This window comes from Sorex araneus, chromosome 6 (genome assembly GCF_027595985.1).
Source record: "Sorex araneus isolate mSorAra2 chromosome 6, mSorAra2.pri, whole genome shotgun sequence".
Lineage (NCBI taxonomy): Eukaryota > Metazoa > Chordata > Mammalia > Eulipotyphla > Soricidae > Sorex > Sorex araneus.
This window is the reverse complement of record NC_073307.1, coordinates 12,077,222-12,099,097: the sequence shown is the minus strand read 5'-3', so window position 1 is coordinate 12,099,097 and position 21,876 is coordinate 12,077,222. Positions and strand designations below refer to the sequence as shown.

At 39.6% G+C, this 21,876-nt stretch overlaps 1 protein-coding gene and 1 pseudogene across 3 annotated transcripts in view; one reads left to right on the top strand and one right to left on the bottom strand.

Annotated features, from left to right (window-relative positions):
- SYNPO2 (synaptopodin 2) overlaps positions 1 to 21,876 on the bottom strand; it is a 177,839-nt gene that overhangs the window by 121,695 nt on the left and 34,268 nt on the right. The window contains exon 1 of one of the 3 annotated variants that reach the window (XM_055143375.1): positions 12,566 to 12,584. The exons of the other annotated variants lie outside the window; for them this stretch is intronic. The gene's annotated coding sequence lies outside the window, so the exon portion shown is untranslated. Of the gene's footprint in view, positions 1 to 12,565; positions 12,585 to 21,876 lie in introns of those variants that run through there. 3 annotated transcript variants of the gene reach the window in all.
- Positions 19,267 to 19,885, top strand: LOC129405811 (60S ribosomal protein L29-like; annotated as a pseudogene).

Below are 21,876 nucleotides of genomic sequence, written 5' to 3'. Positions count from 1 at the left end.
AATGGTGAACATAAAAGGCTACAGCTGGAGAAAAGGCTGGGTCCTATAGTCTTTTCTGAGCTGAAGTTGGTAGCCTCTACCACTCATTTCCAAGAACACAACATCTTCAGTTAATCATTCATTCATCTCAACATCTTTAACAGGCACCTGCCTCTCTCCACCCTAGTGTGGGCATTGAAACCTACAGCAGTATAAGACTCGCCATCCTGCTTAGGGATCCAAATCTGACAAATATTTTAGCAGACTTACAGGGTACAGATCCTATGGGAAAAGTAGGAGATTGCAGGATCTTTAGAAAATGATGTGATCACGTCCCTCAACTCCCTATCCCACACCTAAAAACTTCAAATTAGACTCAACAGAGGAGAATTTGCTTCATTTTTCTTTAATCCCTCAATGCATCTTGGATGAGTTAACCAAATATTTTAGTTGAATCCAAATAATATGCTTAAACTTATAAGTTAACGGTTCAAATAGACTTGTTACCGAACTCAAATCCTTTAAGTGAAGGTTCAAAGTCACTTCTGATAATTATGCTTAATGAAACTACAACTCTGTTCTCTGTCTAATCATATTAGATTTTTCCCAAGAGGGAGACAGAAAGATACTAAAAGGAAAGAATAAGAGCTTTGCAGAATTCTGTGTTAAATTCCTGGCTCTACTACTTTCAACCTATATAATTTTGGGAAAATAAGTCAACATCTCTGCATTTCATTTTTCTCCTTTATAAAATGTGGATGATAATTCCTTTCAGGTTGCTATACTACTGAAGTTTTATAAAGAATTTGGCATAGGTTCTGACACATAAAATACTTTATAAATTGAATATATTAGTAGCACTGCCGTAAGATACTAAATTCTCATTTGTCACCTATACATGTAATAATGGGAAATGCACTCAATTGTTTCATCTGGAAAGTGAGCTAAATGCCAATTCCAAAATTATCAACTAAAATACTATCTAGCAACATTAAAATGACAAGATTTAATATATATGTTTACAGAGTGCTCCTATTACATTATTTCTCACATTTTCACAAATTTATAATATTGGAAAGGGATTTTAGAATTGTCTGCAAAATTAGTGGGAGTTCAGAATACATAATTACAAATAACTTGGATTCGGACAGGACAACCAACTTTTCTCATAAATTAAAAAGCTTAGGTACCATGTAACTATAAAAATTTAAAAGAACTACTTTATTAAATTTCACTATCTGGAGAGAAGGAATCATTTATATGTGATAAGTCTTGATGAGGGCTGGAGTGATAGCACAGCAGGTAGGGCCTTTGCCTTGTATGTGGCCGACCCAGGTTCGATTCCTCCGCCCTTCTAGGAGAGCCCGGCAAGCTACCGGGAGTACCTCACTCGCATGGCAGAGGCTGGAAAGCTACCCGTGGCATATTTTATATGCCAAAAACAGTACCAAGAAGTCTCACAATGGAGATGTTACTGGTGCCCGCTTGAGCAAATCGATGAACAACGGGATGACAATGATGATGATAAGTCTTGATGAGACTAATCTATCTCTTTCAACTTGAATTTGTAGGTCAAATGATGGATAGATCTCTTCCATCTCTTGTTCAAAATCTATCTTGAAAATAATCCTCAGAGTAGTAAAAGGGGATTTCCAGTCTCCACTTGGAACTCTCCCCATGGAGGGCAAGGTAGTATAACAAGTATACAAAGTCACCACTTCTCACTGGGTCTTCCAAGAGGAGAATGAGAGACCGGTCTGTATGCTGAGACTGGTAGAACAAAGAGAACAATACCAGCTCAGTCCAGTCCCCACTGAGGAAACCCCTAGCATAGCACATAACCTTAGTGACTCCATCTAGTAAACTTAGCAGAGTGGGTTATCCCCCATTTAGCCCGAGACTGGGTAGGGAAGTTTTCATTCTGGGATAAAATATTAAGAAGCTCATTATAATTGCTGGTTATCATGGTCATATCTTTAAATCTGGCTTAGTTTAGACTCTTAAACTTTGTAGTTAAATCTTCATTTATTTCCCATATGTTGTTTCCCAATGTTTCCAACTTCAAGAATTGGTATAATTTGCATTTTATGAAATAAAAACTGCTTTTAAAATAAAAATATGTTATTACTTCTCAAACAAACAGATGAATTGAATCTGCATGAGAAAGCAGGGAATGAACGGGAAGTATGGATATATTACTCTCTTTCATTCTTCATAACAAGTATACACTGTCACTGTATCACTGTTATCCCACTGCTCATCAATTTCCTCGAGTGGGCACCAGTAACGTCTCCGTTGTGAGACTCATTGTTACTGTTTTTGGCATATCGAATATGCCACGGGTAGCTTGCCAGGCTCTGCCGTGCAGGCGGGATACTGTCGGTAGCTTGCCGGGCTCTCCGAGAGGGATGGAGGAATCAAACCCAGGTCAAAGTATACAAGATCTTATAATTTCTATCTTCAGATGAAGCACCTATGAAATGGAATAAGGACAAAACCGATGCTCTCTCACACTTACGTTCATGCCACTCATCCTATCTGTTTACCTAGGAGTGTTGTAAAGATAACGCATATTACAGTGTTGTCTTAGAGAACTGAGAGCATATGAACACATTATTATTAATGATGGGAAATTTAATATGGGTATGTACTACCAAAAATGATAAATAAGTGCTCTAAAATTCAGTTTGTAACCTCAAAATTGAGGTTCCTAATTAATTCAAATCCTTTCCCACTGCCTCTCTCCAGGCCAAAATTTTGTATCAGTTGGGGACTGTCTAACTCCTGTTTCCTTATACTCCACAAATGAGAAAGAGGCTATTTTTTAAATTTTTCCTAACAGAAATCCATGCAATTCCACTTAACTTGTAGCGAATTTCAAGTTTTTAGCTTTTCCCATAGCTGAATAGAATTCCACTGTGTATATATCCCACAATTTCTTTTTAATTTTTTAACCGAATCACTGTGAATGAAAGCTGTTCATGATTAGGTTCCAACCATACAGTGTGCCAACACCCAATCTCCATGCATCTACTGTTGGTCACTTGTGTTGCTTCCAGATTTCAGCTATTAGAATAATAATACCGCAATGAACAGAGATATGCACATGTTCTTTCAGACTAAAGTGTTTGTGTTCTTAGAGTAGATGCCCAGGAGAGGAACTGCAGTGTTGTATGGAAGCTCTATTTATATTTCTAGAAGCCTCCAAACTGTTCCCCAAAAAGGCTGAACCAAGCAGCAGCCCTGCCAGCAGTGAATGAGCGTTCCATTTCTGCCATATCCCCACCAGTTTTCTTGATATAGAGCATTTTTGCAGGGGGGGCAGGGAGGGAGGTGATGTTTCACTGTTGCTTTTATTTGCATTCCCCTGATAATCAGTGATGATGAACATTTTCATATGTCTATTGGCCATTTTTATGTCACCATGGAGTTTCTGTTAATCTCATCTTCTATTTTTGAAGGGGTTGTGTTTTGTTGTTGCTCTTGTTGCTGACCTTTGAGAATGCTTTATATATGTTAAATATTAGCTTTTATCTTATGTGTGGTGTCCAAATATTTTCTGATAACATTTTATTATATCTTTATAACCTTTATATTGTAGTCTTCATTTCTTTTGTAGTGCAGACATGTGTAGTTTGATGCAGTCCCATTTATTTCTACCTTTTTTTTTAGTATTATTTGCCATTGACACTGAAGACTCCTCTTAAATCAAGACCTTAGAGACGTGCTGCCTGTTTCCCTCAATGTAAGATGCAAAAAAACTCAACCTTGAAAATTAACTTATGTAGCCATTGGGTAAAGAGCTAGTAAATAGCTAACTTGGAATTTCCTAGTGTCCAGTTTCTTTTGTAAGCAAATAAGCAAAACTCTGTGTAACTCTGCACCCTTTTCCTTCTTGTCAAAACTGAGAGTCTCTGGAATTAGAGAAATTAGAGGAAAAACCCCACTGACCAGAAGCTTGTAGTTTAGATGATATGTGACAATCCCTCCCCTCCCAGGGAGACATTCTTTTGGCTTGGACCAAGATATACTTCTGTACTGAGAATAACCCCAGGCCCCAAGCTGGAGAGAGCTGATCAGTGGTGACTGCGTTGGATCCCGGATCCCACCCTGACTGACAGACCTTGCCCTCATCATCATACTGAAACAAAACAAAAAAAACCAACCAGCTACTAACATTTCATCGCTATGCCTATACATGCAATGCATGATCCTGTGTATTCATTGCATGTTCCTCAACTATACATGCCCTCCCTTCCCCCTCATAAACATGCATGATTTTCCCTGGAAAAATAAATTGTTCTGTCAGTCTTACTATTCGGTATAAAACCAGATGCCAACTTCCTCTTTCTGAACTTTCATCTATAGCCAATGCTGGCCAGATTAGCTTGCTAGCTTACGTTGTCTTCTTGCCAATAAAGTTCTTTTCTTTTTTGTTTTTTAATGCTTTTAGTAAAGGTCACTCCTAGTGATGCTAGGCTCTGAGATGCAGCCTGATGGCTTGGTATTTGGGGAACTCCAGGGCCACACAAGCATTGCTTGGAAGGTCCTGCAGTGTCAGGAACTGAACCTGGGGTCTCACAGATACTAAGCATGTACTCAACCACTTGAGCTAAGAGCCAGGTTAGGAGAGTATTTCTTAAGCTCTCCTTATCATTACATTCCCCCAAACCCCCATGAATTGGTAATGCTACAGATATAAACGGGCTGGAGCGATAGCACAGTGGGTAGGGCATTTGCCTTGCACGCGGCCAACCTGGGTTCGATTCCTCCGCCCCCTCCAAGAGCCCAGCAAGCTACGGAGAGTATCTCGCCCGCACGGCAGAGCCTGGCAAACTACCCATGGCGTATTCAATATGCCAAAAACAGCAACAACAAGTCTCACAATGGAGACGTCACAGATGCCCTCTCGAGCAAATCGATGAGCAATGGGATGACAGTGACAGTCACTGATATAAACTATGAATAAACTGTGATTTTGGGTGCCTAACAAAGCTTTATAACAGAGCTTTTACACCCTTCTACCCAAGAAATTTCACCTCTGGGGGATGATAATATTCCACTAACATTACTTACTAAGTGGAACCAATGTTTCTTAAACCTTGGCTGTACATCAGACTGCCTAGAAAGCTTTTCATTATAGGTCAACTCAGATTCTTGTTTACTTGTTTTGGGGGTCACACCCAGCAGTGCTTGGGGGAGAGTTTGGTCCATGGGATTGAACTCTTGGCTCTAATATGCAAAGCATGAGCTCCAGCTCTTTCAGACATCTCCCAGCTGGCTACACTCAGATTTTTATGTAAATTTTGTAATGCATCCCAGGTGTAGCTCTTTTAAAACCCTCCCCTGGGATAGATAAGGAAAGATCCCGGCACTAACCCAAGAGGAATCATTAGAAGTACTTACTCTTTACATTAGCCCATGACAAGCTAACTGAGTGACTTGCATGATATGTTGTAATTTGTTAACCTTATTGTTAAATGTCATACATCAATTCTTCCCATCATAATAACATGTCTATTATATGTATTCCCCATGTACAGGTAGGGGATGAATGCAGGGGAGAAAACACTTCTGGACAAATAGGAGAAATCGGACAATGGTGATTATGGGTAATGGTGCATGAAGGAGAAAATCAAAACTTTTCACCTTGAGGTCAGCAGTGAGGATATTTTCTTGGGCTGAGAGTCTACACTCTGAGCCAGGAGAAGTAGTTTTGGTGAAACTAGAGTTTTTAGTAAGTGGAGAACTTAGAACATATGAGAAATGAAAACTATCTAACTTGTGACAGACCTACCAGAAGAGAGATATGGGGACTGAGGTGTAGTGACCTGTGGTTTAACAAACCCACTTCATATTCTAGTGAGTTTCTGGAACTGTGGTAGACAGACATGGCTCTCGAGTACTCTAGGTTTCTCTCTCTTTAAGAAAATGTGTTTTATTCCTACTGCTGATGTGTATCATATACTTGATTAATTTGCTCTTAAATCTCTTCCTATCAACTGAGATCTTAACCTGGAACACATTAGTGAAATCAACTAATTAAAAAAATTCCATGTTTTATGAATCACTGTTGAAAATACTAATGTGGGGCAATGCTCTAAACCAACTTTGATCTTCTCTTTAAAACAAATTTCTACAGAGAGAGAGGAAGAGGTAGTTGGTATATACACACAAACATACACACATATATGTGTATATATATATATAAAATTTTATTTCTCTTACAGTGTTAGCCAAACAAGTTTTCTTTTGAACACTATGGACATTAAAATTTCTTTATGTCTTGCTGGAAATCTCAAACATCAATTAGATCCCCCAGACTAGGGCTACATTAAACAAGAAGCAATTTTGATTCTAATGATAGTGGTAGCCAGTCTTTCCTTGCTATTTAAGCCATGCAAATTCCTGAGCTACATGGTCCTTCTAAAAGTATATGCATACACACAGAGCAACAGAAACTCAGTTGTCAGAACTTAAAACAGGTCCCATGTGCCAGAATTAGACTGTTCTCTTCCCTTATACTCTTGTTTTAATTTTTCATACAGCTCAAAATTGCTTTTTAGCAAAGGAATAGATTCTAAAGCAAATGTGACAGGTATTTCTTTTGGGTCAGATGTAAGTAACAGAATACAGAGTCTATCATTCCAGGGAGAGGACAAAGATAAAGCGCAGTGTTTCAGGCAAACGACTTATTTCAGGTGGCTTTCATCAAACTTAAGAGAACTGGAACTGAAGGTCATCCTCCTCCTCTATACTTCAAAAGGAAATGCTGTTTTAAATAAGACTCAAGTTGTTGACATGAACATGCTTAGAAAATAATATCGTATGGGAATTCATGCATGAAAGCAGGGCTGTGTCCCACTGGCTTTATGTGTAACTGAAACAGGGAGGAGGCAGCACCCAACACATCTCACTCCCATAAAAGGAAATATAACTCCACTGGAGACCTTATTGTTCAAATATACATTGTGCCTGATGTAAACCATTTCCCCCATCTGGCTGTAAAAGAGATAATACAGATGACAGAGAAGTTTATCACCAGAGACTCTGAAGTTTGTAGAATTCACTCCGTCTGCTCAAAGAGGAATTAAACTGAAGGGAACCAAGTAAACAACCTATAACTGGAATACCAGCAAGCTACTTGTCTTCATAGAACTGAGAGATTAAAGTGTATTTGGTCAGAAATTTTATCTGTAGTTTCACAAAAGATAACTAATCAACTCAGAGAACTAATGGACCAAATTAAAGTGCTGGACTCACAGTCCTTCTCTAAATATATTTCTTTGAACTGTACTACACTTCTCAGAAATACTGATAGCCTTTTCCTAATACTACCCTTAAGATACAGCCTATAATTCTCTCAGTACTTTATATGAGCAAAGTAGAAGAGAGAATATGCTACTTAGTTTATAATAGATTTGAGTGAAATGTTTTCAGGAAATTAGGGAGGCTGAGATATTTTATGGTCAGTAATAAGATGTAAGATGCATTGCAAGAATTTGAAAAAAAGTTTAAACAGCATAAATGAAACAAATAGTTGCTGCTCTAATTTCCTAGTTAAAGGGCAACAGAAATGAGCAAAGGATCTATAGGGCTCACACAGAAGAACAGAGACTAACAGGGGTCTGTCTGTGCAATGGACTCCATTGAGATGATTCTATTATTTTTGGGTGTTTTCTAGAAAAACAGTTCATTCAAATCTATTATAAACTAAGTTTGGTAAAACTGGGTCACAGAAATAAGGAGAAAGTCAGTGACGTCTTTCACTCCTGATAGGGCTTCTATATTGGAACAGCACAGAAGCTTGCCGGGTGCTCATCCTGAGGCTTCAGTTAGACAAAGAACTGTAGCTCTGCCTGTGTCTTATCTTTTGTCCTGAATCCTCAAAGTCAGGCCTCAGAAAATAAAGCCACATACACTATAGCAGAATACACATTTTTAAGGTTATATCATCTGGACTTATTTAAAGTGAAAGCAGGCAGCTTTCTAGATGGAAAAGGGGGTTGGGTGTATCCCAACCCACCCCCTTTTCTTTCACTTTTGGGTGGTGGAGGCCACTCCAAGTGGTGCTCAAAGGAGAATGTACTGTGGGTTTTGAACCAGGGTTCCCACAAGCGAAGCACATACTCCAGTCCTTTCAGCATGTCCTGGGACCAGTATTCCCTTTTCTTTGCTTATTCTGTAGATAACTGATTATTCTAATGTACCATTATCTGTAGTGCCCATCAATGGATACACCTTGCTCTTTTTACCAGAAATTTTCTTTAAAGTGTCTTTTTTTTAATAGAAAAGGTGTTAAGCTATTACATCAAATAACTGTTTTCCAAGGAATTATCAGAAAAGAATGTTTGAGATGAAACTGTCAACTATCTTAATTCCACATAGTATCACCCTGTTTTTGAAGTCAGTATGTTATAGAACTTGGAAAAATAAATATTTGGGACAACTGAACATGTCTGCTTTTGAAAACCTGTATTGCCGCTACCTACGTTGTTAGATCTTGGTTCCTAACATCCTTATTCTGTCAGACATGAATAGCACATCTTACTTTTATATCCCAAGATGTTTCTATAACTCCTGCCTCAGGCAGAAAGCCAGTGCTATAGGTAATATATACAAGAGATTAAGTTAGATTTTACTCCACAGGCAGAAATACAAACTTTTTCCTTTTAATTGTGAATCTTTTAAAATATTATTTTTTTTGTTCTTGCCATCTCTTGATTTGGAGACATATGCAAAAGATGTGAGGTCATAGGTACCTGTCAATCATCTCTTATAATAATATTGATGATCTTTGGAACCAAAGAATGCATCTAATATGTGATCCTTTACAAAGAGGCTAGGGAAAAAATGAAAAAAAAAAGCATGATTTGGAAATATATTCAGAAATTACTGTTACAGAATATTTGGGAAAGGGAAAATTGTAAGAGTTGATATTTATTAGTGCTTATATGAATGTGCATGTACTTGACACAGAATTAAGTATTGCACATTAATTTTCATTTTCTAAACAGTGATTGAAGAGGTAAGCACCATCTCAATGACTGTTGTTTGCTCTACAGGAGAATTGAGGTTATCAAGGCCAGTTCAAAGTCATATAGCACTAATTGGAAAAGCGAGATACAAACACTATTCTCTCATGATTAAGTGTCACATAACTTTCTCTCCTATACTGAATCCTACAAGTCCTCCCTGTTATGTATATATTCAATGTTAGCGCTCAATAAAACCCATCAAAATTCACTTTTCAGGCATTTCATTTCACTGGTAGGTCCATGATACAAAGCCAGTGAAGCACTATATAAGCTAATTTCCTTGCCAAAGCACATTAGCTGTTAAAAATACCTCTTGTAAAGAACCACATGCTTTGCATGTGAGAGCCTGGATTCTGTCCCAGCACTGCATGATCTCCTGATCACCACCAGGTGTAACCCTGAACCATAAGGTGTGGAGCCAAAAACAAGGATAACCATGATAGATAAAACTTATTCAATTGTGTTGTTATTATTGTGACAGTTGTTATTGTTATCACTACTGTTACTGGTTGGAAAATCATAATCATGATAAAACACTATAAAACAGGACTTCTGACTTAAGTCTGAAGCATGATAAAACTTAATATTTTGGCCTAGTTTCAGCTGACATGCTGCTCTGTCACTTCCAATCTGGACGTGTTTTCTTTATTTATTATGGAACACCGCTTAGTTTTCACTGAAGATAGTTTGAGAAGAATGACTGAGTTAGCTAAGAAACTAAGTATCTGGAAACCAAGCTAGACTTTGGTATTTTAAAATCAGTTCAAGGGGTCAAGATGTCTGCATGCAGCAGATCCTGGTTTGATCTCGAGTACTTGTCCACTAAACACTATACACAACCCTGGAAGCCCCCAAGAACCTTCAGTTAATACAACTGGTAGTGTCCCGGGGCAACTGGGGATAGTCTTTTTAAAATTAATTTTTCTGTGATGGCATCAAACGATAGTCCACTCAAGCACTTGACTCGACACTGAAAAGTCATCCTCTCGTCCTACTGAACCCCTACCGAACCCCTACTGAACCCCTCCCTACGTGGATCATGTCTTCATCTAGAAATTCTTTTCTTCTCAAGATTGCTTTCTTTACCTCTAAAATATCAGCTGGTTGGTTTTCAATTGTTTCGTGCAGTGAGAGGGGGAGCTGGTTGATTGTGTGAGGTCTCTGAAGGAAAACCCGTCACCCACGCCCTCCTCTAACTCTGAGCTGCTCATAGCGGGACCACTGGGCCTTTTGCATTGGATAACTATTTCTTGGGAACTAGTCCTAAATGTCATAGGATGTTTATGCACCCTTGCCCTTGAGGCACCCGCTAGATGCCAGTTATGACAACCAAAAAAAAAATGCCTACAGAGCTTGCCAAATATCCCCTGTAGGGCAAATTGCCCTTGGCCCAAGAACCACCAGCTAACAAAGAACACAGAGCTGTGCTGTTCTCGTCATACAATTTTAAGTAATACTCATTATTCTGTGCCAGATTAAAGCTCACTTAGCTTGAAAGGGGAAAAAAACCTCACATTAAAATTAAATGAAAATAAATGTACTTAACTGATCTAACCAAATCTATATTTAGGGGGAAATTCTGGTACTTTCCCTGGGACACATTAACCACACCTCAGTAGAAAGGTGTCCATTCATTCTCCATTTCACTATGTTTACTGAGCATCTACCAAGTTAGAAACATCATTCTGGTATCCCCGCTACTCTGGTGAACAAGTCAAACCAGATTTCTGTCTAAAACCCCCATGCTTTTCAAATTTGTAAAATGTAAAGAACTCATATAATGTAAACAAAACAATGCACCACAATAGGGGATATGGTGGTGCATTAATCATATCTTATGTTTTCCATATTTAATAATGTTTTGGTATCTTGTGGAGGAAGGGTGTACTTCTGGTTGGAGAGAGACTGCTCCTTCTGGACTTTGTCAATTCCTAAAATAAGGGCCAAGAGATAGTACAAGAGGTAAGTCACTTGTCTGGCACAAACCTGACCCCAGTTTGATCCCTGGTACTCTATATGGTCCTCAGAGCCAGAAGTAAGCCAAGAACACTGAGTATGATCCTCTCAAAAAAAGAAATTCCTAAAATGATAGCATGAGGGATTCTTCCATATGCAAACCAAACTAGTCTAAGTCATTCATCATCATCATCTCCTCACTTACCATGTCAATCCTTTTCTACCCCATATCAACTCCAAACTAGATACAGATGGCTAGGATGGCACCAATCCCTCAAACTCAACGGGATGATTTAATCTAATGCAGGCTCTACTTACTTGCCCCATTTGTTTTGCCCATAGAAAGCACAATAAGGCTTTGGCCTAAACATTCCCTTTACTTTCTTCCCACCCTGACCAACACGGCTGCATTCCCAAAAGGTTCTTCAGGGCGTGGAATGTCCCCTCCTCTGCAGAAATGTATGCAAAAACACCCTTTTTGATGGAATTAATCTCTCCATGATCAGAAGTCACTTCTCAATAGGTGCAATAAAATCAGCACATGAAAAGGGCAACTCACTTCAGTCTTGGGGAGGAGATGTGCTTCCCCGGGGAAGGACAGCATTAGTAAGACAAATACACTGAGAATGAAGTTCATGGAGAAGGAAAGACTATAAATGGCCCAGTGTGAACAAGTTGGGGTATGAGAGTGAAAGGCAACTGGGAATGAAAGAATATTTAAATCAGGTTCCTTTCAGCTACTTTGTGGAAAACAGGTCTCCGTGGGGAAAGAACAAGAGAGAGATCAGTTCATAATTTTCAAAGCCGCACAAGAAAAGACTGACTGTATCCTGTATGGAGCTGGTGGCTGGAGATGAGCAGAAATAGACACTTTAAAAGAATGACTAAGGCAAAGAACTGAGCAGAACAGGTGAATGAAAGGGAGGAGTAAAGGGGTCATAGTTTCCAGTTCTGGTGTATATGTGACTGTAAGTGTCATTCATCAAGATAAAGAACCCAGGTCGAGGGCATGGGGGGATATCTGGGGGCACCCCAGATGTTGTGATGGCTGTCAAACAGTGAAAGATATGTCCAGGGCTTGGGTGATGGTTCAAAGAGTTTAGTTAATGATCTGCATGATGGAGCTCCAGACTTTATCCCTGGCAAAACCTGATTCTCCAAACACCACTGAGAGAGAACCCTGAGTACATATTTGGGAGCACTCCCCGAGAACCACCATATGTGGTCCTGAAACAAAAAGAAATCTGAGCAGCATTCAGTTAGACATGCTGATCTGGAGCAGAGAAGAAAGATGCCCTAAAGACAGAAAATCTACCAATTATGTCTAAATGATTCAGAAGTCATCTACAGTGAGAGACAGAGCCTATGAGATGACCTAAATGGGGCTTAAGAATCTGAGAGGGGTGGGGGCATGGGAAGGTGGGAGGTATACTGGGGTTTTTGGTGGTAGAATATGTGCACTGGTGAAGGGATGGGTGTTCAAGCATTGTATAACTGAGACATAAGCCTGAAATCTTTGTAACTTTCCACATGGTGATTCAATAAAATGAATAAATTAAAAAAAAAAAGAATCTGAGAGGCTTTGCACTTACATTTGTCGAACAGCTGATAAAAGGAGTAAGTTCCCAGTATGGTACTTAGAGGAATCATTTTAAGTCAATTTTTTCTTCTTTGGGAAATAATTTCAATATGTTTTGCAACCTGCAAATGATGAGAAGCAAAAAAGGAAAAGCAGAGATGCTAGAACTAGCGGTTCACACATGCACACTGACACAGCACAGAAGGGTTAAAGGGAAAGATAAGCAGAGAAAAATGTTCTCTGTACACGGCAGTCCAGTATCTTTAATGTAAATGCCAAAATGTTCAAAGATTTTCACACAACCTAATTTAGAAATTGAGGTTCATTCAAGGAACACAAATAATGACAGGTAAAACTATATTAAGCAAGCAAGCGAGCATGTTTATTTACACATCTATGGTAGAACAGTGATTACTTTTAGTTTTTAGGGCAAAGATAATATGATTGTTAGAAATATTCAAGATGTAAAATGATAATGAATTTCAGTTGGATTTCCAGTTACCTGGAATAAGTATATTTCTTATTCTCCTTATCTTTTTTTTTTATTTTTGGGTCACACCCGGCAATGCACAGGGGTTACTCCTGGCTCCTCACTCAGGAATTACCCCTGGCGGTGCTCGGGGACCATATGGGATGCTGGGATTAGAACCCGGGTCAGCCGCATGCAAGGCAAACGCCCTACCCGCTGTGCTATCGCTCCAGCCCCCTCTTATTCTCCTTATCTTTAAGAGAAGTAGTGTATGATCAAATTCCTGCCATGTGTGGCTAACTCATTGCTCAGTTACAAAATGGAAGATTTTTGCCTTTCTCATTTATAAACTCAGAAATACAAGGTTTCTGATAGAAAGCATGCAGAGCCCTAAAACAAAATTTCCAAGTGGTCACCCCATTGAATGGCTTTCGTGTCAGGGTGTACAAAAATTTTTTGGTTTTTATTTGGGTGCCACACCCAATGGTGCTCAGGGGTTACTCCTGGCTCTGTACTAGGAATGACTCCTGGCAATGCTCAGGGGACCATATCGGGTACTAAGGACTGAACCAAGGTCGGCCACGTGCAAGGCCAATGCTCTACTCCGCTGTACTATCACTCCAGTCCCTGTGTGCAATAATTTGTGCAAATTTCCTACTACATGCTCTGTCCTTCGTGGCACAACATACACGCACATTCTGTTGCCTTTTACAGTCAGTATGAGTTTCCTTGCCACCAACTTATGATTGTGTTTTAGGACATCAAAATAAAGTTCACCCCAAAAATATTCCTAAATAGGGCATAATGGTTAAAATGGCAATGCTATAAATGTTACCGGGACTAAAGTATATTTTTGTCTTTATTCCTCTATGCTAGACACTGTTACTGTTAAACCACTGTTAAAACACAGACTTCTTGTTGTTGTTGTTGTCAAGGAGAGTATGTAGCTTCTTTGAGGCTATTTTAATTTCTGTGCCTCACTTCACATAAATATTTAGCCAAAGGAAGGTGTTGGACAGTAAAAAGCTACACATTGTAACAATCCTTTCACACAGGGCAATATTTTTACTGGAGAGACCCCTTCTAGAGGTATAAAAAGCTTCACCATGGAAATCCCAGTGTAAAAAGAGAAAAGAGGGGAAAAAAAGAAAGCAATCAGTACTTTCCAAACTAAAATCAAGACTGTCAGAAAGTCCAACCAGTTTGTTGTGTGTTAGAAATAGGCTTGATTCAGGCATTCTCAATGGGAAAATTTAAACAATAATGGTAAATTATTTTTAAAATAATTTGAAAATAGTATATAGTTTATTTTTCCTTTTCTTTCTTTTTTTTTTTTTTGCTTTTTGGGTCACACCTAGCGACGTACAGGGGTCACTCCTGGCTCTGCACTCAGGAATTACCCCTGGTGGTGCTCAGGGGACCATATGGGATGCTGGGAATCGAACCCGGGTTGGCCGAGTGCAAGGCAAATGCCCTACCCGCTGTGCTATCGCTCCAGCCCCAATAGTATATAGTTTAAAAACTCAACATAATTTAATACAACTTCTTAAACAGATTAAACTATGTGTTTGCCTGGCTGAACTGAAATATTTGAGAATTTTGAAAAACACTCTCACAATCACACTGAGACTCGTCTAAAAGAAAGAACTGTTCAGAATGTTGTAATTTCATTACAATTAGTTTTAAGATATTTTTCATAATTATTCAAGAAAACAGATGTTATTTCCCAATACTTTCCCTCCATCAAGTGTAAATACCTTAAATGCATCAGTAATAAACTGACAACTAACAAAGATCAAATACCAGTTTCGTCTCAGACACTTCTATCCACTTTACAAGGATTTTGTAATTTATCTTTGCATAAACCTATAAAAAGGAAAATACTGCTTCCTCTAGGTTCGGATGGAGAAACTGAGGCTGAGTGGTCAAGACCTTCTAGGGAGGGCATGGGATTCAAACTCAGGCTAGTTGACCAGACCCTAGCGATCAGCCAACCCATTCCTCTTTTGTTGATGGTCATCGACCAAGTCAGATGCCACTGAGAATGCACACACCAGTGCTTGAAAGAAAGGCCTTGGGGCTGGAAGCCATAAAACAACGGGTAGGGCATTTGCCTTGCACATGGCAGACCCGGGTTCAATTCCCAGCATCCCAGAATCCCTGAGCACCGCCAGGAGTGATTCCTGAGTGCAGAGCCAGGATTAACCCCTGTGCATCTACAGGTGTGACCCAAAAATCGAGAGAAAAAAAAAGTAAAGAAATAAAGGCCTTTAGAGGTTCAAAATGGGGTTCTGTCAAGGAAGAACGAGAGACTTAATAATCTCCAGGTGACTTGGAGTTAGCCAATTCAAACAAATGGAGCTGTCCAGAGAGAGTAGAGGACACATAGAAGAGGGCCTGAAGCAGAAAAAAGCTCATTCGAGAAATTAACTAAAAGAAAATAACTGTATCTGAGATTTACTGAGCAACTGAGAATATACTGAAATAATATGCCTGGACATGTAAGTGGGGCCTTCCAGATCACAGCTGGGAGTCGGTTGGAGGGGAGAGTTTTGTTTTCAGTCTATATGCAATGATAAGCCACAACAGAGTTTTTAGTAACGAGAGAAATAATACCATTTGCACTGAAAAGTCATCCGACTGCTGTTTGATAAACAGGTTGAAGGGTGGAAAAAGAGCAATTTGGAGGCCAGCATAGAAGTGCCAGGGACAGGAATGGCAGTGTCTGCTGAAGCTTGCCATAGCAGGAGCAATGAGGTCAGAATTCGAGAGGATGCGCTTAACGTGAGACATGGAAGCTGATGTATAATATCTGGGTAGACTAAATCAAGAGAATGGAGTTCCACGTACCTCCCCAGAGGCTTTCCTTAATCAATGCACAATCTCCCCTCTTCCAACTTCTGTGCCTATTAAGGAGTTAATACATTTTCCAAGTTAACACCAGTATAAATATTTTATGAAAGGAGAAGAGAGGGAGAGCCTACATTAACTGTTGTTGATAATACCAAGTTATGAGTGCAACGACATTTCCTCAGTTGCTCTAGGTGTGAAGGATAGAGTTGATGGGGTAAAAGAGGAAGAGGAAGAAAGAGCTAAAAGGAAATTGCCACCGGGCAAGAAATAGGTGGGATGATTTGGTTAAGTTTCCCTTATAAATCATTCAAGCTGTGGATCCTGGGAAGATGTAATTCTGCCATGTTACTTAGAGTAAGGAAATGAAGGAGAGATCAATACACAGGATTTTGCTGTCATACTTTCTCTTTCAGTCTTTAGAACACAAAATTTAAAAAATAATTTTGAAATCAAGATGGTGTGAATATATTTTATTAGGCATTATTCTTTGCCTTACTAAAAATTTATGGCATTAAAAATTGAGAATCAAGCCTCCAATAACAGCAAAAATGGCTAATTCAGATTAGTATTAAGAACTTGGGAATAAAAGAATCAAATTCTAAAACATACTTTTAGCTAACCATTTCATTTTAGTTCAGCTCAAAGATTTAGATAGATTTAATCTGCAGACTTACTTCTATTAAAGTTATTTTCCAAGAAATTTAAACTCATTTTACTCAATACCTTTCTATTCACACCCACTACAACGAACCAGTTCCCAATGGCCACTCAGAGTCCCTGTGTCAGTAAGTGAATCTGTGTGGCTTGAATGTGGAGTTGATTAAGCAAAATTCCTAAGAAGAAAGTGGGTGTTTTCAACCCTTTAACATCAATAATAAATGAGAAAATGGGAGAAGATGAGCCTAGAGAGGAGGGATTGTAAATCACCGTTTAATTAAGTTTAATAATATAGTCTGTGATGCTGAAGAAGAATTCGCTTTGCTTCTGGGACAACAAAAGGCAAAATAAGGACCAGTGGATGAAGGATAAGGTGAAGCCAGTTTCAACTCAATGTAAGCAAGGCCTTTCCCACTAGGACTTTAAAAATTCATATTCTGGTGGGCTGGAGAAATAGTACAGCGGTTAGGGCGCTTGCTTTGCACGAGGCCAACCTGGGTTCGATTCCCAGCATCCCATATGGTCCCCTGAGCACCACCAGGAGTAATTCCTGAGTGCAAAGCCAGGAGTAACCTCTGTGCATCGTCAGGTGTGACCCAAAAAGAAAAAAAACAAATCATACTCTGATGGTTCCCACTGGGGATGGTTCAGGGGATTGAACCCAGGGCCTATTGTATGCCAGGCATGTGCTTCACCCCCTTAGCCAGCTCCCTAGTGCTATAATTGGGTTTGATCCTCATCAACAGGTTGTCCTTAACAATTTTTAAATTATTGGCCTACATGTAAAAAAGTAATAATAACAATATTCGTTTGCCACAGATATACACTGAGGCAAAAGAATGTGGTATTAACCTTGCTTCTAGGACAGGACTTCTCAGCTGCTGGGCATAGTCCCACAGTGTACTGAGATTATTCTTTTCCCCCCTCATTCATTAGACTGGATAGAGAAGGTCCCACCAAGTAGACCAAAATCCCTGATCTGGCTAGAGGCAGCCTTGTTTGTTTAGCACAAATGCAGTATAAATATTTTCCTTCCCTATGTCTTGCATTAAAAAAAATTCCAGAATGCATTACTTTAAATAACTCCACTTTCTATCTTGTTCCTCTTTCATTTAACTTTGCATATTTTAACTTTGAAAACCTATAATAAATATTTTGTCACTACATTGGTAAAGAAATTTTCCTGAGTTTGAATTTTTAAAATTCAGGAAAATCTAGAACTCATTTTATCAGCATTGAGATATTTTAATTTATTATTTTCATGAAAATTCTTGTTGTTATTGTGTGTGTGATACCAGGGACTGACCTTATAAATTAAGAGTCATGCACTCTACCACTAAGCTACATCCCTAGTTTCTTAAAATTATTTTATGCCTTTATACTCAATGTTCCTTTTAGAAAATGGATTTTATACACTGGTGGAGGGATGGGTGTCAGAACATTGTATAACTGAAACAGTTCTGTAAAAAATAAATAAGATTTTTTTAAAAAAATGGATTTTAGCAGGTTTAAAAATATAATTCTTCATTGCAGCACAGTACAATGGCTAAATCTGGAATCAACCTAGATGTCTAATGACAGATAAATGGATCATGAAGATGTGGTTATAGATATATACACACATATACTTGTATATATAATCACATCTTCCACCTTTGGAATACTACTAGCTGTAAGGAATGATGAAATCATGCAATTTGCTGCAACAATGGATAGGCCTGCAAGACATTATGTTAAATTAAGCCAGAAGAAGGATAAACACTGAATGATATCACTTATATGTGATATTTAGAATAACTGGATCAGGGAATTCAATGCTTTAAGTGAGGGGACTAAGGGTGCCAGATCAACCAAAGCCCCAGAGTATAGGGGGAAGAGAGAAAGAAAGAGAAGAGAGGAGAAGAAGAGACAGATGAGAAGCAATAAGGCCAGTCAGGGGATTAAGGTACAAAGGTGGTGTTAGGAACGATAAAGCCAAATGTCCAAATCACAGTCAAAAGCACTAAAGTCAAGACCCAGACTTGAACAACCAAAGGTAGAAAGGCACCTGTCCAGGGCAAGCTGGAGGGGTGGGATTGGAGATATGAGAGTGACCCTGGGAACACTGGTGGAGAGAAGTTGTCACTGGTGGTATGATCAGTACTGCAATATTGTATATCTAAATTCAACTATGAATAACTTTGTAAATCGGTGTTTTAATAAAAAATAAAATTAAAAAACAATTTTATAAAAATTCTGAATTTTCCGAAAAGGTGGGTTACATTTCTCCCATCAGTCCCCATTATAATCAAGATTTCTCTGGCAAAACAGAGGCAGTGAATGTTCTAGAGACCACCTATCATGGTCCTTGGAAAATTTGCAAGGAATAATCCAGAAAGATGGCACCTTATTCCAATATCAATGTACCAATGAACCATCAAAGCCTGTCAATTGCTTTTCTTAAATATGATTGTTCAGTAATTTTGAGTTTTAATTCCAAAGGACACATTGTTTTAAGTTTAACGTAGGTGTTTAAAGTTTAACACTGGTGTTTCAAGTTTTTTATATAAATTTTTATTTTTACTTTTTTAAATATAAATACCGATACGGGCATTTGCCTTGCACGTGGCAGACTCGGGTTCGATTCCTCCGTCCCTCTTGGAGTGCCCGCCAAGCTACCGAGAGTATCTCATCTGCACAGCAGAGCCTGGCAAGCTACCTGTGGCATATTCAATATGCCAAAACAGTGGCTGCACCACGGCTCCCCTTTCTCTTCCGGTTCCAGCGCTCGGGGAGCCGCTGTCGTGGTGCAGACATGGCCAAGTCCAAGAACCACACCACGCACAACCAGTCTCGAAAATGGCACAGAAATGGCATTAAGAAACCTCGGTCACAGCGATATGAGTCTCTTAAAGGGGTGGACCCCAAATTCCTGAGGAACATGCGTTTTGCCAAAAAGCACAACAAGAAGGGCCTGAAGAAGATGCAGGCCAATAATGCTAAGGCCACGAGCGCCCGTGCCGAGGCCATCAAGGCCCTGGTGAAGCCCAAGCAGCCTAGGCCCGTGGTCACAAAGAAGAATAGTCGCAAGCTCAGTTGACTTGCGTATATCGCTCACCCCAGGCTTGGGAAAAATGCTCGTGCCCGCATTGCCAAGGGTCTCAGGCTTTGCCGGCCAAAAGCCAAGGTTGAAACCAAGGATCCAACCAAGGCTAAAACCAAGGTTCAAATGAAGGCTAAAGCCAAGGCTCAAATGAAGGCTAAAGCCAAGCCCCAGAGTAAGACCCAGACAGCTGCAGCTCCAGTACCAGCTCAAGCTTCCAAAGGTGCCCAGGCCCCTGCCAAGGCTCCCTAAGAGGCTGCTGTCAGTGTGAACGTGGAAGGACTGGTGCGATCTCTGGGCTGTCTCCAGTCTGGGTGCACCCAGAGGTTGTTGAGCAGCTGGCAGAACAGGACCCTATTGAGGAGGATCTGTGCCAGGTCAAACATCTATGCCGAGTCCCAGGTCATCCAGTGGTTGGCTGACAGCACCCTGCAGTGGATGAGCCACTGTGCGCACTGCCGCCACAGCTCTATGTCCGACACGCTGTGACTCGGCCCAGCCAGGGCAGGCGGGGCTGCTGGGGGCCACTGCCACAGTTTCTCCATGCCCCACCAATGCCATTCTGTCCGAATCTTGCAAAACAGCGGACGACTTCCATCAGAAATCACGCAGAGACCCAGTCCTGGCAGCCGACTTCCACAACCCAACTGTCGCCACGCTCCAGGCCACTTTCCACAGGCTCGGGCCGAGCTTCAAGTATGAGTAAACATATTCCTAAACATAATCCTAAACTGCGCAGTTGTAAAAGCGGCTATGCTACATATCATAAGACACTCCCTACTTATTTTCCATAATTATCACACCATATTAGATTGAGGCAAAATGGACCTGACGCCGCCCAAACCCCTCGTGCTCTCCCGAAACGGATCACCATCCCACCTTAGACAACTCTCGGCTCAGCACTCCAGGCATGAAACCCTAGGCGTGATCCCTGCTAGAACATTTATAATTAGCCAAAGATAACTTCAAGATACTCACTTTTACAGTCTATTTTATTAATAATAGTCTGTCATAAAAAAACAAGTTTATAAGCTCAAAACTCAGCTCTCCTTCTGAAAACAGCAATGGGAAGCTTTTAGAATGTTTTTTTTTCCCTAAACCAGAACCTTCTTTGAGTTCCATCTTACATGCTGCTTTATTCTTTGTAGGGTCAATGGTGCCTTTATCTTAGGATATTTGTAGAATAAAGAAAATGTTCTCATCTATTTTTGAATACCTTAGGATCTTTGAAGTAAAAACTTATAAATCATTGGAAGAATATTATTAGAAGTCTGCTTGGAAACTGCACCATTTGATCATACACACAAAAATACCTGCTGAGGGGAAAGATGACAAAGTGATGGATGATCACAAAATTAAGTGGCTCACAGCAGCTGGTGCCCTGCAAATACTCACTGTGCTAGATGAACATTTTCCAAAATGGGTAACAGAATGCTTTTCAAACAGGTAAAAGTTGAGCAGTTAAAAAAACCTGAAATTCACCATGTTCAATTAATGTCAGAAGCCGTTTTTACCCAGGAAACAAAAACTTCTACTTTAAAAATTACTTTAAAGTTAGATATAACTTTATATCTAAAGTTATAAATATATCTGAGAATATATAATATATCTAAAACATTTCTTGGCAGTCCCAAACAAACAACTCTTGATTCTGTAAGCTAAAGGCGAGGAAGAGGAGTCACTCTATACAGATGGGTTAGAAAGGATAGAGTGTGGAGCAAGTTTCTGCAAATCTGGGGTCCCACTGACATGCTGACATAATTTTCCATGCCTCATTGACTTCTCATTATTTCTGATTTATGTAGCTGAGTTCAATTCATCCCACCATTTGGTAATAGAGAAAAGAAATGCTAAGGATTCATTTGAATATAGCATTACTATTTTTTTCTCCTTCTGGGGAAAGTTAAACTTCTTTGGAGTAATGCACAGATATACAAAACTATTTTCACAATGGAGCCTACCATTTCTTTGTTTAATAAATACCAAAATAGCCTAATGACTCTGGCTGCTTGGGAATTAAGTGTTCTTGTAAATTGTAACCTTAGTTATGTAATATCAGAGCAAGGGCCCAGAAGAGTAATGGGGAGGCCTGTATTCTCCCCACCTCTGCCACTATAGCTCTGTAAACATGGAAAAGTGATCAACTCTCTGGTGGTCAATCTTACTAAAAAATTTATAATTTCTGATTTGTTGTGATAAATCAACAAATGACAGTTGCTGTTTTATAGTCACGTCTAGCGGTAGGTACTCAGAGAGCACTCCT